The following is an 8,530-nucleotide window of genomic DNA, read 5'->3' as shown; positions in this document are numbered from 1 at the left end:
ATCGTTAATCGTTAACTATTATGCAAACGATAATCGTCGGTGGAATAGGGCCCTAAGTAGGACTGGCTGCATGGCTGACCTCCTGGGACACTTATAGGAGAACTCTATGCAAGACATGATGAGGCCATGGGAAAAAGGAGGGAGGAAGGGGTTGCATATCCCTGGGATCCTAGTGGGGGAAAGCTCCTGCTGTAGCTGATTGTGAAAGTGAGAGAGTTAGAAGGTTTGGCAACATGGCTGAGCCTTGTGGGACACATATAAGAGCACGGGGGGGGGGTGTTGTTGTACAGTGTTCCTGAGGGAAAGCTGAGGAGGTCACAGGGAGGGAGTTAACAAAGGGACTTTACTTTCTATAAAATAACCACGTATTATAAGATCTATAGACAAGGAGGTGACTGTGACAAGGAATCTGTCACGTCTGCACCGTCCCCATCACATATTCAGGTTTTGATGCAGCTAAAGAGGGAAAAAGATGATTTATGAAGGACAGAGGAGGATGGAGACGTCTCCTCCATTTGCACTCATTCTTGGCTATGACAACAAAAAATGCAGCAAAACCTAAACATGGGTACAACCCCAAACCACTTGCATGTCATTGGGTATGCGTAGAACCATGACCTCTGCAGGACATAACGGTGAGGTACAGAAATGGTCAGGGATGGGTGTGTTGGTGTCATCACTGGGTATGTGTCTCCTGCCAGGATTGTAGGACCATAAGCTCTGCAGGGATAGATGTGGCTGTGTCATGTCTATGAACAGTTAAAGTGGTAGAAGATGGAGAGCAGAGATGGGCGGGCGGCTGCGGTGGAGTGGGGGTCTGTGTGCGATAGGAACAGATGTACGTAAGGGATGTAGGAAATGAAAAGAGGCTCCCACTTGTATAGAGGTGAAATGGAAAGCGATGCCCTTCACGTGTTTGGCAGCGCGGCTGTGTGTGGATCGGTCCCAGGTGGCAGATTGTGCAGGAACATATCACATAGTGATGGCCTCAGGCCGGGTAGAAGGTGGAGGAGGTTACAGGCTTGTAATGTGTTCCTAGACCTCAGCCCCGGCTCTGCTCGTACATCACCGTGTGAAACATTGAGAGCACAGAGGAGATTTCCATACAAGCCAATAGGAGCCGGGAGCTGCATCCGAGGGGAAAGTATCTTCAGTGTCCTCTACACAATGTCCTGGGCGTCCTCACAGTGAGCAGAACATACAAGGATCAGGATATGTGGAGCAAAGGAAAATATGTGGGGTCACCCCAAGTGTGACCACAAAAGGAACTGCAGGAGGAACAAGAGGAACCACAAAAAGGAATCAAAAGAGGAACCGCAAGGGGAATCAAAAGAAGAACCTCTGATGTTCGACAGTCATCTACTACTATACAACTATATCTGATATAAGACACTGCCATCTACTACTATACAACTATATCTGATATAAGACACTGCCATCTACTACTATACACCTATATCTGATATACAACACTGCCATCTATTGTACAACTGTATCCGATATAGGACACCTCCATCTACTACTATACATCTATACCTGATATATGACACCTCCATATACATCTATATCTGATAAATGACACCTTCATCTACTATTCTATATTTATATATGACAGCTCCCTTTAACTACCATACATCATCGGAAAATCGTAGGTTCGATTGAACTCAAACGTTCTCGAACCTGACACATTTGATTGCTGATGCCTTCCCAGTCCGTGCAGAAGGAGGAGCGTGCCCGGGGACCGCCTGGAATTCCGGGATTCAGCCTAGGTAATAGGCTCAATACCCAGGCGGTCCCCGGGCACTCTCCTCCTTCCCCACGGACCGGGAAGGCATCAGCAATCAAATGCGGCAGGTTCGAGAAAGGTTCAAGTTCGATCGAGCCTACGATTTTCAGATGTTTGATCATCTCTAATCTTTATCAGATATACAACACTGCCATCTACTATTATACAGTTCCAAGTTCCAACACACGCCCGTTAAAAGGTAGTCCTGGGTCCCCAGTAGTGTAGTGGTGCAGGACGATAAACTTAAAGAGGATGTACCACCAGGTACATCCTCTTTAACCTGAAGCCACAGATCGAACGGCGTCGGCACCGGGAAGCCGGTGCCGTGGTCTGTTTTCTGGACCGAGGCCCAGTTCCCGTGCACAGCGCTGTTCTATGCACCGGAACCGGCCAGTGCTCAAGCACTGGAGTCCGGCCGGCCCACCCCCAGTGGAAGCGAATTCCTCTCCTCCATGACGCAGCTCCCTTAGAATGAATGGAGCCGCGTCATACAGGGGAGGGAATTCCCCTCCACTGGGGGCGGGCCGGCCGGACTCCAGTGCTTGAGCACCGACCGATTCCGGTGCATAGAACGGCGCCGTGCACAGGAACCGGGCCTCGGTCCGGAAAACGGACCGCGGCACCGGCTTTCCCAGGCCGGCCCCGTTCGATCCGTGGCTTCAGGTTAAAGAGGATGTACCTGGTGGTACATCCTCTTTAAACAACAACCTGTGCTCACGGCTATGATGATCCGTCTATTACTGGGCATGGGCACAGAGTGATACGTCCAGTAGTACAGGCCCCAGTAAAAGGGGTTATCCACCTAAGAGCGAAAAAATAAATGCTAGCTGGTCTACTCATCAAGTCCCCCTGAGTATTTTGAGCCATCTCCTGTCTTTCTGGCTACTGCCATTCCTGAGTTTTTCTAAAAGCCGATCTATAACCAAGATAGAACACTACATTTCCCATCACGCATTTCCCTGATTGGTCCAATTGCGTACTCGCTCCCTTAGATTTCCTTACTGCCCACTGCTGTCATTACTATTGCACACAGGGGTGTAACTAGAAATGGCTGGGCCCCATAGCAAACTTTTGATTGGGCCCCCCCCCTCCCTCGATCGATTGACCACTACGCCATCAACACACTCAGCTCTACACAGGTTCTGTACACCAAATACATTACAGTGCAGTTACATCAGGTGACTCACAGGGGATGTCTTCTCTGATCAGAGTTGTTTCCTTTTCATTTTCTTCTCCATCTGCCCTGGGCCATTATGAGAACTTCTCCGAGCCACGAATCCACAGAATCTGCCAGACAAACATATTAGGCTCCTTATACTGGCACCATCCTCATCTCTATACATACTGCACATCTGTATTGGCCCCTTTACACCCTCATTTAGTTGGTAGCCCTAACACTATGTGACCCCCTAATAGTATATGCCCCTCTGTGTATTCCCCCTTACAGATACCCCCGTGTTAGCCCCTTATGAAGACCCCCCTGTGTTTTCCATCCCCCTCATAGATGGTCCCCCATGTTGCCCCCCCCTCCTTATAGATGCCCCTCATGTTGTCCCCCTATAGATAGCCCCCTTGTGTTGTGCCCCTATAGATGCCCTCTTATTTGGTCCCCCTATAAATGCCCCTTATGTTGTCTCCCTAGAGATGGCCCCCTGTATAATCCCCCTATAGCTGGCCCCTTGTATTATCCCCCATAGATGCCCCCCCTGTATTATCCCCCATAGATGCCACCCCCCCTGTATTATCCCCCATAGAAGCCACCCCCCATATTATCCCCCATAGATGCCCCCCCTTTATTATCCCCCATAGATGGCCCCCTGTATTATCCCCCATAGATGCCCCCCTGTATTATCCCCCATAGATGGCCCCCTGTATTATCCCCCATAGATGCCCCCCTGTATTATCCACCATAGATGCCCCCCTGTATATCCCCCATAGATGCCTTCTGTATATCCCCCATAGATGGCCCCCTGTATTATCCCCCATAGATGCCCCCCTTTATTATCCCCCATAGATGCCCCCCCCTGTATATCCCCCATAGATGCCTCCTGTATATCCCCCATAGATGGCCCCCTGTATTATCCCCCATAGATGGCCCCCTGTATTATCCCCCATAGATGGCCCCCTGTATTATCCCCCACAGATGCCCCCCCCTGTATATCCGCCATAGATGCCCCCTGTATATCCCCCATAGATGCCTCCCGTATATCTCCCATAGATGGCCCCCTGTATTATCCCCCATAGATGAACCCCCTGTATTATCACCCATAGATGCCCCTCCTGTATATCCCCCATAGATTCCTCCTGTATATCTCCCATAGATGGCCCCCTGTATTATCCCCCATAGATGCACCCCCTGTATTATCCCCTATAGATGCCACCCCCTGTATATCCCCATAGATGCCCCCCCTGTATATCCCCCATAGATGCCCCCCCTGTATATCCCCCATAGATGCCCCCCCCCCTGTATATCCCCATAGATGCCCCCTGTATCATCCCCCTTTGCTAAGCAGATAAAAAAAAAACACAACTCACCTAACTCCACCGTCGGCTGTCTTCTCTGCTTCTCCCCAGGGGGCTTTCTGGGGGGTGTCCCGGGGATTCCCGGGCAGCACTGCTACCAAACTCAGTGTCCGCCCGGGCTAGTACTTCCGGCGCACGGAGCTTCTGTGCCGGAAGTACAGGCTGGGGGGCGGACTCTGAACTCTCTGGTACGTGTGCTGCCGGGGATAGGACGGGATGACAAGGGGGGGCCCCTCGAGCGCCCCGTCCTATCCCCGGCAGCACAGGTACCAGAGAGCTAAGAGTCCGCCCCCCAGCCTGTACTTCCGGCACAGACGCTCCGTGACCCGGGCGGACGCTGAGTCCGGTACCAGTGCTGCCCCCAGGTACCAGGACACCCCCGGACCCCAAACAGCTGCAGCACCCAGGAGGCCTGCTCAGCCGCCGGGTGCTACAGGCTATGTCAGCTCCGGGGGCACGCGCCACGGGCCTCCCTGATGCGGCGGGGCCCCGTAGCAGCCGCTACGGCTGCTACGGCGGTAGTTCCGCCCCTGATTGCACAGTAAATACAGGACTTTTTTTTTTTTAGATTTTTAATCACACCACCCCAATATGTATTCCATACTAGCTGGCAATGTAGCAGAGCTGATGTGCGCATGGTGTAGCTGTGTGATGCATAATGGGCATCTGTATACCGGGGGTAGGTGCAGTGTAGGTTTAGATCTCTGTTTGCTGACTGTGAATGAAAACATTCTAGTTCTATCCAGACTCTAAAAACATCTATAACATTTACAATATACAGAGCTGAGGCACAAAAACAGGTAAATATGCCTCTGTTCACTGACAGCAAGCAGAGATGGAACTATATCTTTTCATATTATAGAAACCTATGTAACGCCATGGAAGCAGCACAGTTGCATGGAGATGATGCAGACAATGTCTCCTGAGGTTTAGGTTACCAAGTCCATAGTCATCTAACCGGACCCCAGAGAGGAGATCGCATGTCCTGTCACTACAAAGGGAGGGGGGAAGAGGTAGCTGAGCGTGGTCAGAATGGACCCAGAGTAAAGGATTTTAAACATTCAGGGAGGACGTTTATAAAACATCCGCCCGGGGTGTACGCCAGGGAGAAGGTGCAGATTCGCCCCTTCTCCCTGGTGTACGCCTGCTGTATGCCCCGCTCGCCCGATGGGTGGGCTGGGGGAGCTTGGGGGTGTGACAAGACGGAGAAGAGGCGTGAGCCTCTTAGTGAATCCTGCCGGGAAAAGGGGGCGGGGCCTAATATAATATCGGCGTACTTGTACACCGGTCTTCATAAATCCCCCCCTCAAAGCGGCTAAGAATGAAACAGGGAAATGGTGCAAAATAGGTTATACATGTATATTAGACATAGGGTGGTATTGGGAAGGGGGATTGCTTAGAATATTGTTTTTGTTACCCGGATAACCCCTATAAGGGTGAGCTGGCTGTCGGTATAGAATAGCAGACAGTGACATCTAGTGACCAAAATGCAGAATGACACCTTCAGTCTCAGTTTAAAGACAATAATACATATACCTTCAGAGTCGACCTACATACAGAAAGAAAAGCAGTGGCATATGGGTTCTGGGAGACTGCAGATAGACACATAACACACACTGTAGTTATACAATCTTATGACAGTGGAGAGGAAAGATACAAATGGCCCAAGCAAACATGAGACGCGTGAGATTTAAAGGGAATCTTTAGCAGCAATTCACATTCCAAACTGCTGAAACTGTTGGATAGCCATTAGGTAAAGGAGACACATGATATCTTTTATATATCCAGCTGTGATTCCGGAATGCAGAAAAATGTTTGTATTATATAGTACAAAAACTCAAAAAGGCTTTTCTGAGCTCCTAAGTGCACCAAGCTCTAACCTCCTTACTCCCCCTTCCATACCTGATCCTGCTTGAGACTCGGCTTCTAGGTGGCAATCATGCAAGAAGGAAGAGAGAGGAAACATTACAGCTTGAAACTATTCGGAAGCTTGGAAGAGCCTCTTTGACTCTTTGTACCAGATAATAAAAGCATTTTGCTACATTCTGGAAGCACAGGCAGATATATGAAAGGTACCCTGTGCCTCCTTGACCTAACAGCTATTTAACAGTGTCAGCAGTTTGGATCATGAATTGCAGCTGTCATTCCCTTTAACTCATCATGATGTTTTCTGAGGAGTCAGAGCCTAATAAATCTCTCTGACCACATAGCGGGTGGGGTATTGAGGTGCTGTCCACTCACTGTCATGGTGTCTCCTCCACCTCACTACGCTGGTGACAGGATTAGCATGCTCTGCTTTTCAGTTCTGTTCTCTGAGGTCTCTGATTAAACGCTGGAAGAATCTGATCTTCTTAGGGCAGGAAAGGTCACAGAGCTCCTGTGAGGGGATTATAGGAAATAGAAACAGAAAATCTGATAATGACTGATCCAGTGAATGGTTTCCATCAGATAAGAAGTCACCATTATACTATGATTACACCAGAGGACGCCAAGGAACTCTGTGATACCACAATCCTGCAGGATGATCTTAAATGTGAAAGAGCCGAGAGCACCATGGCAAGTATAAGGGAGCAGAAATAGAGGCCAAGAGAAATGGAGGCCACAACTTCCAGATAAAACATAGAGACCTGAGAACAAGCTCTCCTGGAGGCATGGGTCCTCATGGGTCCTTATCATTTGTCATGATAGATGTCCCATGACGGATTATTTATTTAGTTTTCCCAAACCACAATTTATCATTGTTCTTGTCAATAATATTGGGTGGGAGGTTGGGATCTGAATAATGTATTATGAGGGATTATCAAATCCAGAGGAGTACAGATCACATCCCGATGAGTACAGATCACATCCTAACAAGTACAAATCACAGCCTAACAAGTAGAGATCTCATTCCAAGGAGTACAGATCACATCCTGAGGAGCACGGATCCCATCCAGAGGAGTACAGATCACATCCTGAGGAATACAGATCACATCCTGAGTAGTACTGATCACATCCTGAGGAGTACAGATCACATCCTGAGGAGTACTGATCACATCCTGAGGAGTACAGATCCCATCCAGAGGAGTAAAGATCACATCTTGAGGAGTACAGATCACATTCCGAGGAGTACAGATCCCATCATGAGGAGTACAGATCTCATCCCAAAGAGTACTGATCACATTCTGAGGAGTACAGATCACATCCTAAGGAGTATAGATCACATCCTGAGGAGTACAGATCCCATCCAGAGGAGTAAAGATCACATTCTGAGGAGTACAGATCCCATGCTGAAGAAGACAGATCACATCCTGAGGAGTACAGATCCCATCCAGAGGAGTACAGATCCCATCCTGAGGAGTACAGATCCCATCCTGAGGAGTACAGACCCCATCCTAAGGAGTACAGATCCCATCCAGAGGAGTACCGATCCCATGCTGAGGAGTACAGATCCCATGCTGAGGAGTACAGATCCCATTCTGAGGAGTACAAATCCCATCCTGAGGAGTACAGATCCCATCCTGAGGAGTACTGATCACATCCAGAGGAGTACAGATCCCATCCAGAGGAATAAAGATCACATCCTGAGGAGTACAGATCATATTCTGAGGAGTACAGATCCCATCCTGAGGAGTACTGATCCCATCCTGAGGAGTACAGATCCCATCCTGAGGAGTACTGATCACATCCTGAGGAGTACTGATCACATCCTGAGGAGTACAGATCGCATCCTAAAGAAGTACAGATCCCATCCTGAGGAGTACTGATCACATCCTGAGGAGTACAGATCCCATCCAGAGGAGTAAAGATCACATCCTGAGGAGTACAGATCATATTCTGAGGAGTACTGATCACATCCTGAGGAGTACAGATCCCATCCAGAGGAGTACAGATCTCATCCAGAGGAGTACAGATCTCATCCAGAGGAGTACAGATCACATCCTGAGGAGTACAGATCACATCTTGAGGAGTACAGATCACATCTTGAGGAGTACAGATCCCATCCAGAGGAGTACAGATCCCATCCAGAGGAGTACAGATCCCATCCAGAGGAGTACCGATCCCATGCTGAGGAGTACAGATCCCATTCTGAGGAGTACAAATCCCATCCTGAGGAGTACAGATCCCATCCTGAGGAGTACTGATCACATCCAGAGGAGTACAGATCCCATCCAGAGGAGTACAGATCATATTCTGAGGAGTACAGATCCCATCCTGAGGAGTACTGATCACATCCTGAGG

The sequence above is a fragment of the Dendropsophus ebraccatus genome, chromosome 8 (genome assembly GCF_027789765.1).
Source record: "Dendropsophus ebraccatus isolate aDenEbr1 chromosome 8, aDenEbr1.pat, whole genome shotgun sequence".
NCBI classification, from domain to species: Eukaryota; Metazoa; Chordata; class Amphibia; order Anura; family Hylidae; genus Dendropsophus; species Dendropsophus ebraccatus.
The sequence above is the reverse complement of the archived record's forward strand: the minus strand, read 5'-3'. Positions refer to the sequence as shown.